At 36.9% G+C, this 20,075-nt stretch overlaps 1 pseudogene; it reads right to left on the bottom strand.

The window, feature by feature from the left end:
• Positions 1-12,014: 12,014 nt before the first annotated feature.
• On the bottom strand, positions 12,015-12,168 carry LOC132003079 (U4 spliceosomal RNA; annotated as a pseudogene).
• Between the last annotated feature and the right edge of the window lie 7,907 nt (positions 12,169-20,075).

The raw sequence follows: 20,075 nt of genomic DNA, 5'->3' as shown, positions 1-20,075 counted from the left end.
ACAGGGCACAGAACCTCTGAGTTTTCTCATGCATTTGGGTTGAGAAAATGAGTGTCCAACACTGGCACCTAAGGAACTATGGTTAGTGAATAAACTTGAGTATTTGAGAAGAAAGGTAGAGATAGTACATCAAGAAGGAAGAAATGGTCTATTTTGTCATAGGCAAACAAGTAACTCAGGTAAGAGGAAAACGGAACAACACGGAGTTCTTGATGAAAGCAACTGGGGCTATTTGAAGAGTGGTAATTTGGTAGGCTGAAAAGATCTCCAACCAAAAGTTCCTCATACAATAAAATGTTATTAAAAGACCCCAAATAGGGGCACCTGGGTGGCTCAGTGGGTTAAAGCCCCTGCCTTCAGCTCAGGTCATGATTGCAAGGTCCTGGGATAGAGCCCCACATCGGTCTCTCTGCTCAGCAGGGAGCCTGCTTCCCGCTCTTTCTCTCTCTGCCTGCCTCTCTGCCTACCTATGATCTCTGCCTGTCAAATAAATAAAAATCTTTTTTAAAAGGACCCAAAATATTTAACAAGAAACTAAACTTTTTAAACAGGGGAAAAAAATTTAAAAACACAGCTGAAGAGTGTATAGGAAATTTTTGAAGGCCAAAAACAAAGAGAAAATACTATTTTCATGAGAGGCTGTCACGTAGCAGGCCTTGTACCAAGACCAAAATGGTTTTTATTTGCGAAAAGCATTATTTGTAACCACCAAAAAGGGAGAGGAAGGACAATAAAATCTAGGCCATACAATTGCCTGGAACTGGATTAGAGACACGAACAAGAAGCTGGGAATCTTCAAGACCTAAATCCTCAGTGAAAGGGTGATGTAAAAGCAAAGAAACAAACTAAAACACAGAAAGGATGAAAAAAACACTCATTTGTCACAGACTTGGATCTGGTGGAAGAGAGAATATATATATACTAAGGTTTTTAGACCACAAGTCACAGTTCACACATTTTGATGCTTGAATACACTCTTTAGGGTCTCTGCCCTCAGTCTCACTTGGTATTTAAGTAAATCCTCAATTGGAAATGTCTTCAGCTATGCAGCAGCAAATGCAAATTTTTTTCTACAGGCTCATCCGTGACCACAAAGAACTCTCAGATTTCCAAATACAAAAAAGCAAATGAAATAGATGAACGGAAAAAACACCATAAATGAGAGTCAGAACAAAAACCAAAAAATAACAGAATGAGAGTAGAGATGCTATTGTATGGGGTGTTTAGAAGAATTCTCACAATAAGCCAACTTTCCATCTGGGCTTCAGGTTAAGTATTTTATTTGGGCCTATTTTCCAGATCGTTATTTTTTTCTTAAGCTACATGGAGTCTTCCTTTACCTCTTAAATTGAGTAGTCAAGTTCAATTATATTTTGCAGCTTTATAAGTAAAACCCATTTTATTTATTTTTTTTAAATTAAGATGTAATGTATTATTTGTTTCAGGGGTACAGGTCTGTGATTCATCAGTCTTACACAATTTGCAGTGCTCACCATGGCCTACCCTCCCCAGCATCCATCACCCAGCCACCCCATCCTTCTCACCCCCTTCCCCTCTAACAATCCTCAATTTGTTTCCTGAGATTAAGAGTCTCTTATGGTTTGCCTCCCTCTCTGGTTTTGTCTTGTTTCACTTTTCCCTCCCTTCCCCCAATGATCCTCTGTCTTGTTTCTCAAATTCCTCATATCAAGGAGATCATATGATTATTGTCTTTCTCTCATTTATTTCACGTAATACACTCTAGTTCCATCCATGTTGTTGCAAATGGCCTCAAAAAATTGAAAACATATGGACATTGGGGAAGGTATGTACTATGGTGAGTGCTGTGAAGTGTGTAAACCTGGCGATTCACAAACTTGTACCTCTGGGGCTAATACATTATATGTTTATAATAAAATAAAAAAAAAATTAAAAAGTTGAAAACAGAACTACCCTAGCCCATTTGGTATTTAACAGTTTTTAATTCTCAAATTCTCTGAAAATATTTTCTGTTTTCTCTAACTTAACATTTTAATGAATTATTAAAAGTCAATGTCTAATTAAATCCATCTTGATCTTCATGCATCTTTGTTATGTTTTTATTTGGGGCTTTTGTTATCCATTTTTTTTTTTTTAACAAGGGGATATTCCAGGTAAATTTTGATTAAATTCCAGATGTGTGAAAAAAAATTTTTGAAGATCCGAGTCATCTTCTCTAGAGGGAATTTATTTTTGCTTTTAATCTGCATCGAGGGGAGGGAGCAGATCTCCTTAATCTGAATAATGTTTAAATTTGTCTATAGTTGGGCTTGCCTATTTCTTGTTCACCCTCTTAACTAAATTCATGGAGCATTTACCAAAGTCTCCCTTTGTAGTCAGTCATGCAATCCAGTTTTGTACTTCATTCCATAAGATGCTCAGATTTTTCAACGGCCAAAATCTCTTTGTTTCCATACCACACCCAGCTTCTTAGCCTTATGACTCCTGATTAACACCTAGAACGTAGGTCTAGAATATTAGGTTCACTTTTTTGAAAAACTCTAAACATCACACTATATGTTAACTAGAATTTAAATAAAAAAGGAAAAATAAAAGGAACGTTCTGCCTTGTTAGCATTTGGATTCCTTCATACAGAGTCCTTTAAAAAAATTTTTTTAAAGATTTTATTTATTTGACAGAGTTAGGGAGCATAAACATGGGGAGTGGGAGAGGGAGAAGCAGGCTCGCTGCTGATCTGGGAACCTAATGGCGGGCTCCCAGGATCTTGCAATCCTGACCTGAGCTGAAGGCAGTCCTTAAGAACTGAGCCACTCACGTGCCCCGCCTTTAAGATGCTTTTCTTATTTTTGTGTGTTTCTTCCCTTAACTAGAAGCAGATCCGAAATAAACCAGGCTGCTATTTCTACAACCAGAAAGCCCAAAGATACAATTTTTCCTTTAGGAAGACAATTGGGAAGGTAACTGTGAAAGATTACAGAGGACCTCAGACACGCCACTGATGCTCGGCTCTGTGGCATTCAGGTTGTCTTATTTTTGTGCCCAATACAAACATATTAGTATTACATAGTCTGTAATGTGGATCCTGTACCTTAACAGGAAAAAAAAAAAAAAAGAGTGGAGAATTAAAGAAACTGATACCAGCAAGGACAGAAAAGTTTTTGATTTTGTTTCAAAGGGGAAGCTGAGAATTTGGACATTATTTGAAAGGATTTGGAACAGCAAGTAAGAAAGGGTCTGCAATCCAGAATGCCTCCATGCTGAATAGGGGTGGTATGAAGATTGAATTCATCACCTGCAACACAAAGCGTGGATACTTATGTAACAAGAGTACATATTTAAGTTTTTTCCACCCTTTTTATCATTTAATAATGCCAGCTTTATGTTCTACTTGAATTCAATAGAACACTTAATCCTGAGCTCTGTAAGGGTCAGATAAAAGCAAAAATAATTCTCTTGTTGCCATACTTAAATGTCCTAATTTCTTTCTCTTAAGGAGTACAATTATCCGAAATTAGTGTTCAGTTGAAAAGAATAGCATCTCAGAGCAAAATAGATGAAATTCACGTAATCCACAGGGGATATTCTCTCACTGGGATTGCTGGTTTGCATTAACTTCGTAAATTTGGATTCCAAGAGCATTACTGCTCTGCTTGAGATGGGGAGCATTTTTTGTCAGTTAATTATGCTATGCTGTTCTGAATAGTCCCCGATGTACAACACTAGAGCCACTGTCACTTAGAGAGAAGGTTAAATAGTTATGAAAATGTGAGAAATTATGGGAAGATAAATTATTTCTTTTTATTTCACCTGACATTAAAACTTATTATCAACTATCAATACTAATATTTTCCCAAAGGGGAGAAAACTTTATGATAAGAACGTTTTTTAGAAAAATCACCTTACTATAAAATGTGCCATATCCCATTTGTGTTTCGCTGTATTCTAGAGCTATCAGTCTTATGAAGCAATAAATTTCTGTTGTATACTCCATAAGCTCCTGTGATAACATTTTATATTGCTTGTCTGCTGCCTGAAGGAGGAGGGTAAAATATTATTTCAAGGTGCATTTTGCATCCAACGAGACTAGACCTGTTTATTGCAATCGTCCCATTTTTTACTCTAGGGCAGTGGTTATTAGATATGAAAGGAAATGAGAAGGATTGGTTTCTCTTTCCCCAAGGAAAGGGAAGAGGGAAAGGATGAGAAAGAAGGAAAAAATGGGAGGGAAGAAAAACCAGTGAAATCTTAAGAGGTGGACACAAAGTGGGTGGCTGTCTATTGAGGCAATCTGTCCCTTGGGAGGTGATTGGCTGAAATGTCTGAATTTAACAAGCGGCAATATTAAATATTTGTTCTGTGATAAATGCTGTAATTCTAATATTGCTCTATAGGAGGTAGTTTGTTCATGTGGTCCATGAGGAGGGGATTTGGTGAAATGCTTGATGTTGTAGATCCAACGGTATTTTCTCAAAACTCATATATTAAAGACCTAACCCCTGTACTTCATAAAGTAACCTGATTTAGAAATAGCGTCACTGTAGATATGGCTTAGATGAGGTCACCTTGGAGTAGGGTGAGCCTCTAATCCAATATGATTGGTCTTTAGAGTGTCATGCATGTAAAGAAACACATGCAGAGAGATGATGATATGAAGACACAGGAAGAAAACCAGCTGCAAAAGACACCCAAGACTGCTGGCAAGTCCCAAAAGCTAGGAGAGAGACATGGAACAGATTTTTGTCCAGAGGCTCTCTAAAGGAACCAATCCTCACACAATTTGATTTTACTTTCAGTCTCCAGAACCGTGACACAATGAATTCCTTGTTGAGCTCCCCAGTTTGTGGTACTAGGCTATTGCACCCCTAGCAAACTATTATTTTTTAACCTGGTGAAAAAGAGAAACAGCATGAAAGCAATTTGTTCCTCAGTGGTGGAAGCACCTGGTGTGTAAGTTTGAGAAATTGATGCCGAGTGGGATGTGATGTGTACAGTTTAATTGGGGGGAAGGCCTGTGAAAGATAAAGGGAGCATAGGGAGAGGTAGCCACAATGCATGCCATTCTGACCCCAGAAGTAGGACCTGAGTACAAGGAATAGCAAGCTGAGTTTTTTTGTTTTGTTTTTTGTATTTGCTTTTGTTTTTGTTTTTCCCCGATTTGAGAGAGAGTGAGAGAGAGAGAGAGAGTGAGCAAGAGAGCATGGGGGGAAGGGTAGAGGGAGGAGACAGTGTCTTAAGCAGAGCCATGTTGAGCAGAGAGCATGACTTGGGGCTCAATCTTACAGCCCTGAGATCATGATCTGAGCTGAAACCAAGAGCCAGGGGTTTAACTGACTGGGCCACCCAGGCACCCTGAGCATATTTCTAAGCAAGGTTAAGAGAGGCTAATGGGGAATCTTCTACCTTAAGTTCTCTGTCACAGGAGTCCCATGTCTTGCAGTTGTAAGCTTTCATACTATCCCTGCAGTGTTGGCTCACTGAGCACAGCCTGAGGGCAGTGTGACCTCAGTACACAAGCAGCAGGGGCTAGTGAGGGGTGGCAGCTGAGCTGTGCTTTACTATGTTCCCCACAGTAGGACATCTGAGCATCACAGCTGCATGGCTGCCACACTGGGGGATGTGAAGATCCCTTAGGAGAGTGATTTATTTCTTGAGGGTCTGCTGCAAGTTATCTGTTTAAGGTACTATCCAGCTATACTGAGGACAGCCTTTTGATCAGGAGTTGGCAAACAATGGCCCATGCACCAAACCCAGCTTCTATTTTTGTATGACCTTTGGACTAAGTGATTTTTAAAGAGTAGGGAAAAAACGAAATGAAAAAGAAGAGGACGAGAAGACCAAGAGACTATATGAGACCCATAATGTCTAGGATATTTGATATGTGGTTCTTTAAAAAAAATTAAAAAATAAATTAGCTGACCATTATTTTAGAAGTTATCTACACCCTCAAGTATTGGGGTTCCACACACATCTGGGTGGTCTGTCTCAGCTAGTTATCCCTAGACCACCTCTGCTTATAGAAGTAAGCCAAGCTGGGCATGAGGCTGTGAGGTGGAGTGCAGGTATATTGTCTTTAAAAGGAAGGGACATGGAATTATTCAGCATAAAATTTAGTATCCAAGTATCCAGTATCATAAACAATATTTATTAGTTCAAGCTTCACTTCTGTTTTCTCCTTTCCAGATAAATAGAACTTTCATGTTCTGTATGGTAAGTGTGGCCAGTTTGCAGCCACTGACCTGCTGAGTAGGGGGTGATGGCGGCTAGTAGTTCGCCATCTGAACTAACCCGCTGGGTGTCATCCTATGCTAAATTCAATCAAGTTCATCCTTATAGTCCTTTCAGATCTCACAGAAAAAAATTAATGCATGCGGTCTAAAATTTGAAAGTCGGCTGATGAAATAACCCTTGAAGCTATATGCAAGAACAATAGTGTTTTTATAATTTTTAAATCTTATAGGTAAATCTGAAATCAACCATTTTAAAATTAGCAGCAAAAAACCAGCTATGTGGTTTTTACTGTGAGTGAAATTTAGGAGAAGGTTTTTGAGAAAAGAAACATTAAAAGAATCATTCAAGCTGCTAGAATGTGAATGCACTATATAATGGGATATAGGAAATCCAGAAACAGATCTGAGTACATATATGCAACCTATGTACAAGTCACCAAACCCAGTTATTAATTATCAACCATCTCTTTCTCACCCTATCATTTTTAGGCTCAGTTGATTTTATCTTCTCCTTGTACTCTTTCTTCACTTGGTTTCCAGAATGGAAAAAGAATGAGTTACTTAACCTTTGTCAGAGGAAGTGGCTAGCCATTATAAAAGCTCCTACTCATTTTTAAATATAAAAACAAACCTGAGGTAGAACTTGACTGATACAAAAAATATGCTTAGGAATTAAGAGCATTTTATTTATTTTATTTTATTAATATTTCTTAAAAGATTTTATTTCTTTGTCAGAGAGAGAGAGTGTGTGTATGTATAAGCAGAAGGAGAGGCAGGGAGAGGGAGAAGCAGGCTCCCGCAGAGCAGGAAGCCTAATGTGGGGTTCGATCCCAGGACCTTAGGATCATGACCTGAACCAAAGGCAGATGCTTAACCAACTGAGCCACCCAGGTGCCCCTATTAAGAGCATTTTAAATTGAATGGGGAAAAAATGTTACAAAGAAAACAGTTCAGAAATTTAATATATATGTGCTATCATTAATAATCAAATATTTCATATCTGTTATGTTTCAGAGAGTGAATCAGTCATTTTTATGTATCTGTGAATATAGTAATCCACAAAATAGACCAGTTATGAAATATATTTCTAGGAAGAGATCATAAAATAAGACTAATTAGGAACAATTATTTACCATTTTAGAGAAGTACTCAGGAATCATGAGAGCTAGGGTGGAAGAAGGGGCTTTGCCGGGTTAGGAACGGAGGTCTGTGTAAACGTGATTGAAAGGGTGAAATGTAAGGAAAGACTGAAGAAATTTAGCTTAGTGGTACCAGGAGAGGGAGTGTCCTGGGTAAAGAAAATAGTAGAGCCATTTGTGAAGTGTTGTAGGAAAGTCAGGCTGGCCCATGTGCCTGGTGCAGGGTGAGGTGAGAGGGAGTCCTTGGAGAGAAAGTCAGAGAGGTAAGTGCCTGGATAATGATTGACCTTGGTGGCCTCGTGGTTTTTACTACAAGTGAAACGCAGAACAGGTCATAGTTGCATAATGAAGAGACATCATGCAGCTCGTATTTTCGAAACATTTCTCTGTAAGTCTATTGTACATAGTGGAATCACAAAATGTTTGTCTATTTCTGACTTATGTCACTTCGTATGAGGTCTTTTAGGTGTATCCACATTTTTGTAACTATCAGGATTCCCCTCTAAGGCTGAATAATATTCCACTGTATATATATTTTCTTTATCCATTTACCCATAGGCAGATATTTAGATTGCTTTCACATCTTGAGTATTGTAAATAATGCTATAATGATGTAAATAATGCTATAATGTAAATAAATAAAATATAACAATGCTATAATAAAGCATATAAATAATGCTATAATAAATGCTATAATATATTATATTCTAATAATATAATAGAAATATAGACAGCTCTTTGAGACCCTGATTTCCATTCTTTTGGATATAAACCCAATAGTGGAACTTTTGCAACATATGGAATTTCTATTTTTAGTTTTTTAAGGAAATGCCATACTCTTTTACATAGCAGCTACACCATTTGACATTCCCAGTATCTTGACTGTACTTAGGGTATTATGGGTGTAAATATACATCCAAATTGCACACATTAAGCATATACAGTTTTTTGTACAATTGCACCTTAAAGCTTTAAGAAAAATTTCACTCCAGCTGATGACATGGAAATATATAAGTACAGAACAGAAGCAGAGATTTGTTTTGTTTTGTTTTGTTTTTTTAAGGATGCTATAGATTTATAGCAACTCAGGTGAGAAAATGGGGACATATTTTGGTTCAGAAAGGTAGCAGTAGTGATGGTAGGGCATTTTTGATTCCTAGATAGGTTTTGGTGGTAGAAATAACAGGATTTGGGACGCCGGGGTGGCTCAGTTGGTTAAGCAGCTGCCTTCGGCTCAGGTCATGATCCCAGCGTCCTGGAATCGAGTCCCACATTGGGCTCCTTGCTCTGCAGGGAGCCTGCTTCTCCCTCTGCCTGCCTCTTTGTCTGCCTGTGCTCACTCGCTCTCTCTCCCTCTGTCTCTGGCAAATAAATAAATAAATAAATCTTTAAAAAAAAAAAAATAACAGGATTTGATGACATACTGAATTTAAAGGAGATTTCAAAAAGGGAGCCAGAGAGGACTCCAGTAACTGTTATTGCCATTAGCTGAAGGAAGGAAGGAGGACTCCGTAGATGTGTAGGGGCGGGAGAAGTAGGTGAGAGAGGTCAGTTTCAGACATGCTTTATTAGGTATCTAAGGGAAATGTTGAGTAAACAATTGTGTATTTATTCTGGAGATTCCAGGATAGTAAGTAGTACGGTTTTGTATCACCAGCACATGGAGGTATTTGAAGCTATAAAAATGCACATAGTTGGGGCACCTGGGTGGCTCAGTGGGTTAAGCCTCTGTCTTCAGCTCAGGTGGTGATCTCGGGGTTCTGGGATCAAGCCCCGCATGGGGGGGGTCTCCGCTCAGCGGGAAGCCTGCTTCCTCTGATCTAATTCTATGTATCAAGATGAGGGTGAAATGGTTGATCAGCAACAGTTGATCACTGACAACTGGGGGAGAGCAATTTCAAGGGCTTCCTGGATGACTAAAGTGAAGAGCCTGGGAGGAGAGCAGAACTTTTGAAGTGTCTTGTTGCAAAAGGGACCCAAGAAATGAAGAGGCAGGGCAAGTAGGGTCCTGAGAAAGCTCATTAAAAAGGAGTCAAGTAGGCTATTCTGTGGGAAGAATCTGGTAGAGAGTTAAAAAATATATAAATATATACTCGAAAAGAGCATGAAGTGATGTTCTTAAGTGAGAATGAGGCAATCTAGTGCTCCTGAAGGGGAGCTGCATTTACACAGAAATCCATGAAGATCTGATAATAACAGGTGGGGGAGAAATGAGGGCGAATGCTGTTGGATAAGGCGGCTTTGTTGGTAGAAACATGTGAAGTTCTCCACTGATGGCTTTCTTTCAGTGTAGTAGGACGGGGACTATTTTAAGGACTGAGTTAAATGATCCAACAAAGCACACAGAGGAGTTCCTAATGTGTATCTGTATTTTACTGACATAGAAAATATATTAAGAAAAAGGGTTACAAGTATTATGTATGGTATAACCCCATTTTCTGTGTCTAAAAGTGGTTTTTGAGAGTGAACACGAAATTCCTAACAGATGGGACCCTGTGCTGAGTCTGAACCCATGAATTAGAGGAAGAAAACAACCAGAACACTTGAGGGTCACCTGGATGACTCAGTTTATTAAGTGTCTGCCTTCAGCTCAAAGCATAATCCCAGGGTCCTGGGCGTGAGTCCCTACATGGGGCTCCCTGTTCAATGGGGAGTCTGTTTCTCCCTCTCCTCCTGTGCCCGCACTGTCGTTCAAATAAAAATCTTTAAAACAAGGACAAAGAACACTTTAAAAAAATTAAAATGCGAGATCCTTAAAGGTGTAAATCAAAGGTCAGAATATGTACCAAATTGAACAATACTCTAGAGGCAACATTAAGAGAGGATATTTGGAGGAATCCCAGAAGTGTATCTATGCTTTCTGGCCTTTATGATACTTTTAAAGATAAGAGTTTGCGGGTGAAGTATTATAGAGTAGAGGCTTTAAAAAGCAAACAACATGTTTTTCATTTCTCATATAGTTTTGTATTTTGTACTGATTACTGTATTGGTTGTTGCAGACCTGAATGTCCAACTCTCAAGTTCAAACTGTTTTATTACGTATGCTGAGAAACAGGCACCAGATGATTTGCAATGACTCTACAGAGCTCCTATTTAATGTTCTTTAATAAACCTTTGCAAATTTCTAATTGAGTTCACGACTTGTCCAGAGATTAGTACAAGGGTGTTTTTTAAAGTTTAAAATAATTTCATAACTTGAAAGATGTAGTTTATAAAGGAAGTTTTTTAATAATTAAAAAGTTAATTGAAATCAAAAGAATTTTGAGTTAGAAGAAAGACTTCTAAAATACTATCAAAAAGTTAAAAAGGAGTATATTTAAGACATTTATTCTTTGTAAAATGCTTTGCAAACATTGTCACTATTTTCTCTTCAGGCACAATCTTCACCCACTTGATCCTCTGTAAAAAACAATTTGTTTTTTAAAGTTTCAGTTCTCCTTTATATTGCTTTTGAATATGTCATTTTATATGTTTTGATTAGCTATTAAAAATTCTGAATTGCTTTCTGATACCCTATGTATAAATCAATATGACTTTGAAAAATAGTCATTAATATAAAGAAATTTACTTTTAAATATACTTTTCAGTCTCCGTTAGCATTTTTTTTTTTATGTGCCCCTTATGACATTGGGCAAGATGCTTCTCACCCAGAGACTTCGATTCCTCATTTGAAAACATTGTTTCAGACGATCTAGTAGGTGCCTTCCAACTCTAAAGCAGAATGACTATGTGTATTTTTTCTTAAGTATTTGTGAACTTTTCTAGGGTTATGAAACTTAGCAAGAACTAGGGCAGCATATTTTCTAGTTCATGCTAAGTTTCCATTTTGCCAGATAATGTTTAAAAAATTAAGACAGACTTTGGACCATGCTGGGTTGCCAGTCAATAATCAGTTATTTTTCCCCTCTTAAAATAATTATTGAAGAATTATTTATACAATGAGATTGATATATCCATACAACTTTCTGGAAAATTAAGAGCAGTGGAAAGCAAAGAAATTTTTAAAAATCTGTCCAAACATTTTCAACCATTATGGTCATTTATAAATATGATAAGATTTATAAATATATATAAATTAACTATGGGAGTGAAATCCAACCATATTCTTATCTATTATGTCACAAGGAAAGTTTGTGGAGTTGTTGATGCTGTTTGTACCCAAATGAAATAATTCTCAATCTTATAGAAACAAACAAAGAGTTGTGAAAAATGTAGATTTCAGAAACATAGATTTTCTCTTGAATGCCACTTAGTAACTCTGGGGTTTTTGAGTATCAATTAACATGTTGGAATTTTTATTTCCTTATTTAACAAAAGGAATACTAACCAACTAGGTTATGGTAAGGATTCAAGCATACAAACTACTTATGAAAAATGGTTAGTATATGTTGTTTTAGGATGACTTAGATACATTTCTCTGATTGCAAATAAGATGCTCTTTGACAGTTTTCTTCCACAAAATGCAAAATATTTATGCTTCATAAGTGGCTAGATTTTACCTTTGTTTACATTCATTTCTTTTCTCTAATGTTTAAGATTTTTTCTTCTTCTCCTTTCTTTACCTTCACTTGCCTTTACCCTTCGTCATTTTTGCTGATTTCATGAAATATTGGGGATACTCTCTGTATTAGTGTTCTCCAATAAAGCAGAACCAATTAGGGGTATAGATGTGTATACACATATATTTAGACACATGTATATATTTTTATGTGTATATGTATGTGCAAAATATGTGTGTGTATATGTATTTGAGGTTTTCAATTAGCAATAATCGCGCCTCGGATAAACCTCATTGGCTACGATACTGCCACTGCGCAAAGCTTGTATTTGAGGTTTAATTTTAAGGAACCGGCTCATGTAATTATGGAGGCTGGCAACTCCAAAATTTGCAGGGTGGGCCAAAGACAGGAGCTCCAGGAAGAGCTGATGTTGCAGTGTAAGCCTGAAGGTCATTTGCTGACAATTCCTTGGGAGCCCAGTCTTTTGTTCCATTGAGGCCTTCAACTGGTTGGTGGAGGCCCACCCACATTATGAAGGTTAATCTGCTTTATTCAAAATCCACTAATTTAAATTCATCTCTTAAAAAAAAAAACAAAACTCAAAAACAATCAAAACAAAACCAAAACAAAAACTTCCCAGAAACATACAGAGTAACATTTGACCACATATCTAGGCACCATGGCCCAACAAAATTGACACCTAAATTAACCATCCCACTCTCTAAATCGGTCTTCTTTGGGAACGCTTCAATAGCACTGAACTCACCCTCTAGGCACATGAACAGGAATCCAAGCATCAGCTTTCAGATGGTGCCTAATCAGATATGTTAAAAAACAAAGCAAATCAGGGGTGGGGGTAATCAATCTTTTCTGAATGTACAGGATCCATTGAGCTGTGAAGACCTAGGGCGGTAGGTAATTCATCACCACCTTTTATTTTAGAACCAAAGGTATTAAATTTATAATATCATGGCTTTAACTCCATTCATCACAGAATATTTGTAAAAATATGAACTTGTCATCTACTTGTTCATGATAATTATATAATGACTAACCACTATGAAAGTTATATGCATTGAAAAAAAATTTGTATTGAACTTCATTATCCATATCATATAACCTAGAATGACTAGTCAAAACATTAGGAAAGGTAGTTAACACTAGTAATTTGTAGGATTAGCTTTGTGGCTTGAGAAGCTCTTCATAATTGGAATTCAATTTGTTATACCAGAATTTCAAAAGAAATGCTTCTAAAGCCTCCTAAAGAGAAACAGAATTACTGTGTTAACACAAAGAAAACTTTGAAGGAAATATTTAAGTGTCTAGCTCCAGAAATTATAACTCGTGATTTATTTCCCAAGTCGGGATTTCACATTAAATTCACTTATGTACTAACACTATGGCCTTGCATAACTCCCCAGCTGTCGGGCCTGCATCGATCACCCAATCACTGGGCTAAGCAGTTACTGTGGCTGCAGGAGTGACACAGGAGAGGCTTTGATCCACTTAAATTGGAGAGTAGATTCTAGTTCCCAGCTTTAGTTTGGATGGACTCCAAGTAGGAAAGAACTTTGAAAATTGCTCTCATCATTTCAGGCTAAAGAAAATGCCAATGCTGATGGAGGGAATTAGCAAGTAAAGAAAAGGAATGCAAAACAACACTGCACAATTTAGAGAGAGAGCTGGCTACATCTCACCATCCTTGCATCTAATAACAAAAGACTCAGAACTCTCCGCAAAGAATTTAAAGGACTTGGAGAAACAAAAGTGTACATTCCAGGGCAGTACAGACAGTGGGAGACAGAGAGCAATGTGGAATCCAGGGAACAGGATGAAGAGCTGGGTTTATCGTCTGAGCCACAATAGTGAAGGGTTACTGATATTGGGTAAACTGTGTCTCATCCCCCCATCCAGTTCACATGTTGAAGTCCTAATCCGTAGTACTTCAGAATGTGATTATATTCGTAGATAATGTCTTTAAAGGCTGGTAAAGTGAGGTCGTATAGAAATGGGTCCCAGTAAGACTCATGTCCTTATAAAATGAAGGAGATTAGGACACAGATGTGTATGCATGTGAAGACAGAATAAGAAGGAGGTAACCAACAAGCCATGGATAGAGGTCTCAGTAGAAACCGACCCAGTCAACACCCTGGCTTCTGGCATTAGAGCTGTGAAAAAATGACTTTGGTGTTCAAGCCACCCACTCTGTGGTATTTTGTCATGACAGTCCTAATAAATAAACTACTACAGTCATACTATTAACTACTTGGTTAGAACAACTTCCTGGATACCTGGCATAAGAATCAAATACTTTGAGGCACATCTTCTGTTAGTGCCTACAACTCATTAAAAAAAATAGTTCTCATTAGGGACACCTTGGATGGCTCAGTTAGGTTGCTAGCTCTTGATGCCAGCTTAGGTCATATTCTCATGGGTCCTGACATTGAGCCCTGTGTCAGGCTCCTCCCTCAGTGGGGAGTGAGCTTGAGATTCTCTCCCTCTGTCCCCTTCCCCCCACTTACTCTATCTCTAAATAAGTCTTTAAAAAGTGCTTTCATTAGGGGAGCCTTGGTGGCTCAGTCAATTGAATATCTGACTCTTGATTTCAGCTCAGGTCATGATCTCAGGATCTTGGAATCAGGCCTTGTGCAAGGTTAGCGCTCCTCGAGGGCAGGGTGGGGTGGGGTCTCCTTGAAGATTGCCCTCTCTGTCTCCCCCAAGAAATCTTTAAAAAAATAGTTCTCATTATAAAATGTAGTTTCTTAGATTTATTTTATTCCTATTAACATTCAAAATAAACAACAGGAGTCTTTAATAGTTTTCACATGGAGGCTCTGAATTACATGGTCAATTGTGTTTGCATCAAGATTTTAAGGTCTAGAATGAAATAAGCCAGGTGATGTGGATCCACTGGAGGACCCTCTGGGTATGCCATTCCCTGTTTTTATACATGTAGTTTAAATATAAGAAACATCCATATTAAATAATGAAATCTGACTTGGAGAATAGGCAAATAGTCTAGAGGATTTCATTGAAAAAATGGCATATATAAGAGGAAAATACATGTTACCAACGGAAAACAAGTTCTAAGAGTGGGATAATATTTAGTCATTATGCCACTATCCCTTTATAGGAACTGTAACCAGAGCCTGACTTAGGCATACATCTGTCAATTCACATTTTACTTGTACATTCTAAACATGGCATTTGTGCTCGACTTTGAAATAGGCAGAGGGCATAGTTCCAATAAGACTATATTGTTGGAATAAGCAAATGCGCATAGAATGAAGCACAGATTTTAACATTCTTTTTCTGTTAGGAATACGGTTCTGGGGATATCATTTAAAAATTTAGCTGCAGGGGTGCCTAGGAGGTTCAGATGGTTGGGTGTCTGTCTTCACTCGGGTCGTGATCTCCTTGTTGGGCTCCTGACTCAGCAGGGAGTTTGTTTTCTCCCTCTGCCTCTTCACAAACCCCCTCATGTTCTCTGTCTTGCTCTCAAATGAATAAAATCTATCTATCTTCTACAAATACTGAACTATTTTATCATTCTACAAATATCTTTTTGTAGTAGCAAAAGCTGTGCTTTCACATTAACCATTCTTTAGGTCAAGAGCAAGTTCAACAGATCTTGACATATATGAACCAAATGAATATAATTTAACACTTATGTGACAGACCCAAGGCTAGTCTAGGGTGGAGAGTTCTTTGGGCCATTTTGCGCTTTCTAAATTATACCAGTGTGCCTTACTAATTCAACAACTGTGTGGCTGGAGCATTTCTGAAAGAATACTTTCTATTAGCAAGATAGAGGCAAAAGTCTTGTAAATGATTCCCAGTGCAGAAGCAGATATTGAATTAACACATCTGTGTCAATGAAATACATGGGAACATGAAACAAAAATATGTAGTCCAGTCTTGACTCTGCCCTAAGTGCTTTATTTATAAAAGAAAATTACCTCGGGCTCTCAAGAATACTTTTTCCACAGCTTGTGTCTTGTAAGTATGTCTACACTTTCATTAATGAACTTTTACCCTGCATATGAATGCTTATAAATTTTTAAATAACCATGTATAGACCTAGATTTTTTTCCCCAAAACATTCTTTAGAGCATTGATAAATTTTTATCTCACTTGCATTGCTGACTGGTTCAGTACCATAGTTATAAAATGTATTTTGAACCTACAGGGGAGCTTTATTTAAAGCTTTATTTGAAAGTTTTGGGTCACTGACATTATAAAAGACATGTTATATTGAAGCTGAGCTCATTGCCTGGGAAACAAATGTGCCAAAAGAATTATTTCAAGGTAAACTGCCATTCTGGAATTTGAGTTACTGATCTGTCTATATATAAATCAAGTTTAATTTTATTTGCAAGTTTACAGAAACATACCTTAAGACATGTGTGTAGATAGAAATATAGGTATTTAGGGTTCTACTGCTCTATCTAGGATATTTATAAAATATTTCCAACATCAAAAGTAGAAATACTATATTAATACAATAGACCAAGGAGAGTCATGAATTCAATATTTTAGCTTCAAAAATTATCAAAAACAACTTAAGCCACAAAACTTCCTGTAATAGATTGTTTGTATTGGCCATTTACGATAACGTAAATGCTACTTCAAACACAGATATATTTAAACAATGGCATTTCTTTTATAGCTGTCATATTACATCACTCAAATTTCTGTTTTGTAAAAACCAGTCATAATTTCAGATCTCAGAACTACATCCTTACAAAGGCTTGAGACTTTTTAAAATTTTGCTTACATTTTAATCACTGATCTAAATTCACATAAAATTGTTGAATGTTTGAGTATGGGATTATCAGTCTGTGGACTAAGCTTGTTTTTCTTTTACAGAAAGATATGGCTCAGTAAATATATATCCTTTTTATAAAAAGCAATAAAATAAAGGTTAAATAAAAATTAATTTGGTGAAACCTACCAAACATTCAAGGAACTAATAAAATCTTCTTAAATTCTTTGGGGTGGGGAGAATACAAAAGGAGGGAACCCCTTCCCAAACCTTTTTTGTTGTTTTTTTTAACAAGTCCAGCATTACCTTCATAATAACACCAGACAAGAACACAAGAAAAAATTACAGGCCAACATCCCTGAGAACATTGGTGCAAAATTCTCAACAGGATCAGCAAACTGAATTCAGCAATACATTAAAAGGATTATATGCCATGATTAAGAGGGACTTATTCCCGGGTTGCAAGGATGGTACATTACCTGCCCATCAAAATGACATATACTGCATTAACAAAAGAATAAAAGTCATGATAACAGATGCATTAAAAAATATTTGAAAAAAATCAACATCCATTTTTGCTACAAACTCTCAACGTAGTAGATGTAGAGAGAATATACCTCTATAATAAATGTTATATATGACAAGATCACAGCCAACAATATACCCAGCACTCAGTTTTAAGATCAGAAACAAGACGAAGATGCCCACAATCCCTACTTTTACTCAGCATAGTATTAGAGGTCCTAGCCAGAGCATTAGGCGAGAAATAAAATGCATCCAAATTGGAAAGGAAGAAAATTGTCACTATTTGCAGATAACATGATATCGCATAGAAGACCCTAAGGACTCCCCCTAAGAACTGTTACAAATAATTAATGAATTCAGTAAAATTTTAAGATAAAAAATCAATATACACAGAACAGTATTAGCACAGCAGCAGAAAGAAAAAACAATCTCACTTACAAATACATCCAAAATAATAAAATACCTAGGAATGAGTTTAATCAAGGAGGTTAAATACTGAAGACTCTAAAACAAAAATGAAATAAATTAAAGATAGACAAGTAAATGGAAAAAATATTTCACGTTCATGAATTGGAAGAACAATGTTAAAAAATGGTCATACTATTTAAAGCAATCCACAGATTCCATGTAATCCGTAACAAAATTCCAGTATTTTTCAGAAATAAAATAAGCAATCCTAAAATTTTTATGGAACCACAAAAGACCCCAAGTAGCCAAAGCAATCTTGAAGAAGAACAAAGCTGAAGGCATCGTGTTTCTTGATTTCAAATTATACTACAAAGCTACAGTAATCAAAACAGTATGTTGCTGATCAATAAAATAGAATAGAAAGCCCAGAGATAAACCTAAGCATAAATCTCCAATTAATTTATGACAAAGTAGCCAAAAATATACAATGGGGAAAGGACAGTCTCTGGAATCAATGGCATTGAGAAGACTGGACACTTACATGTAAAAGACTACAAATTCACCCCATTCTTAAACTGTACACAAAAATCAATTCAAAATGGATTAGAGACTTGAAAGATAAGACCTGAAACAAAATTTCCAGAAGAAAACATGGGCCATAAACTCTTTGAGGTCAGTCTAGATAATGATTTTGTGGATTTGACACCAAGGGCATTAAGAGTAAAAAACAAAGAAGTGGAACTACATCAACCTGAAAAGCTTCTGCACAACCACAGAAATCATCAACAAAATGAGAAGGCATTCTATAAATGGAAAATCATTTGCAAATCCTACATAAGGGACTAATATCCAAAATATACAAAGAACCCATACAACTCAATAATGAACAATTAGATTAAAAACTTAGCAGATCTCAATAGACTTCTTTCCTAAGACAACATACAGATTGCCAACAGGTAAAAGAAAAAGTATTCAACATCACTTACCAGAGAAATGTAAATCAAAACCACAAGGAGATCACCTACACCTATTAGAATGGCAATCACCAAAAAAACAAGAAATAATGTTTGTTAAGATGTGGGGGAAATAACCCTTATGCACTGATGGTGGGAATGTAAATTTGTGCAACCACTACAGAAAACAGTATGAGAGTTCCTCAAAAATCTAAAATAAAACCACTATATGATCCAGCAGTTCCCCTTTTGGGTATTTATCCAAAGAAAATGAAAATACTCATTAAAGATATACACTCTATGTTTATTAAGGTATTTACCATATCCTAGATATGTAAACCACCTAAGTGTCCACTAATGGACAAAAGGATAAAGAAAATGTGATACACACACATAAACTCAGCCATAAAAAGGAAATCCTCCCATCTGTTCCAACATTGATGGACCTTGAGGTCGTTATGCTAAATGAAATAAGTCAGAAAAAGACAAATACCATATGATATCACATATGTGCAAAATCTTTAAAAACAAACAAGCCAACAAACCCCCACATACACCTCACAGATACAGCAAACAGATTAGTGGTTTCCAGAGGTGAGGTTTGGAGAATAAATGAAAAAGATGGAAGTGTACAAATTTTAAGGAAGAAATAAAAAGAAAAGTAAGGAAGAACATGAAAGGAAATCATCCTACACAATGAAGTAGAAGCAGATGATCTCCAGGGGTAGGAGCCTTTGATGAATTTCTGGAATAGGGTTACTAGAAGCTTATGAAGGCTGAAGTTGACTGTAGTGATGTGGAATTATAGTTTGGTTTTACCAGGAAGTAGACTGAAGCCAAGATTAGGCCTTTTGGAACTTTCTTAGGGAGTACTCTTCAGATCAACATCTGAGGATGGAAGGGAGGAATGCAGGTTTGAGCAGAGAAACACAGCTTCTGATACAAGGGTCTCAGGGGAACTTCAAGTAAAGTCATTATATAACATCAGGATCTGTCCCTCATTTGGGCAAGAAAACAGGGTCTTATAACTCAACCAGGCATCGGATGCAGGCTGCCTAGGTAAGGTCCTGACCTTGGACAATGACAAGGTTCTCTTCATTTGAGGGGAATTCCTAGAGATGGTTGATAAACAAGGGTCAAGAGCTGGCAATATTTCCAGCAAAAGCCTGGGAAATTGATCAATTATCCCTGAAGGTAATGGAGCAGGGTCCACCATAGTGATGCCTTGCACCACTCAGATTCATTTTAGTAATATGAGTCCTAAGAGAAATTACTGGTGAACTTTTCCAAAGGAATCTTACAATATATTAATTATAATTCTTACTTTCCTTTAGGTCTTAAAGGTACAACTGCTCTCCATCTTTATACTCCCCTATTATCCATTTTTAGATGCCCTTCAACTCTCAGTTTATACTTTTCCCATCCAAATGGCCTGCTTGCCAAAATAAAACAGATCATCATTTGCAAAGTGTTTGAGCCTCCTCACCATAACTTTAAGACATGGCTGTTGCACCTGTTGAGTACCAAGAATTAGCCAGTTGGATCATTTGATTCCCAATACATTTCTCTATACCTCCAT

The sequence above is a fragment of the Mustela nigripes genome, chromosome 15, assembly GCF_022355385.1.
Source record: "Mustela nigripes isolate SB6536 chromosome 15, MUSNIG.SB6536, whole genome shotgun sequence".
Classification (NCBI taxonomy): Eukaryota; Metazoa; Chordata; class Mammalia; order Carnivora; family Mustelidae; genus Mustela; species Mustela nigripes.
The sequence above is the reverse complement of the archived record's forward strand: the minus strand, read 5'-3'. Positions and strand labels throughout refer to the sequence as shown.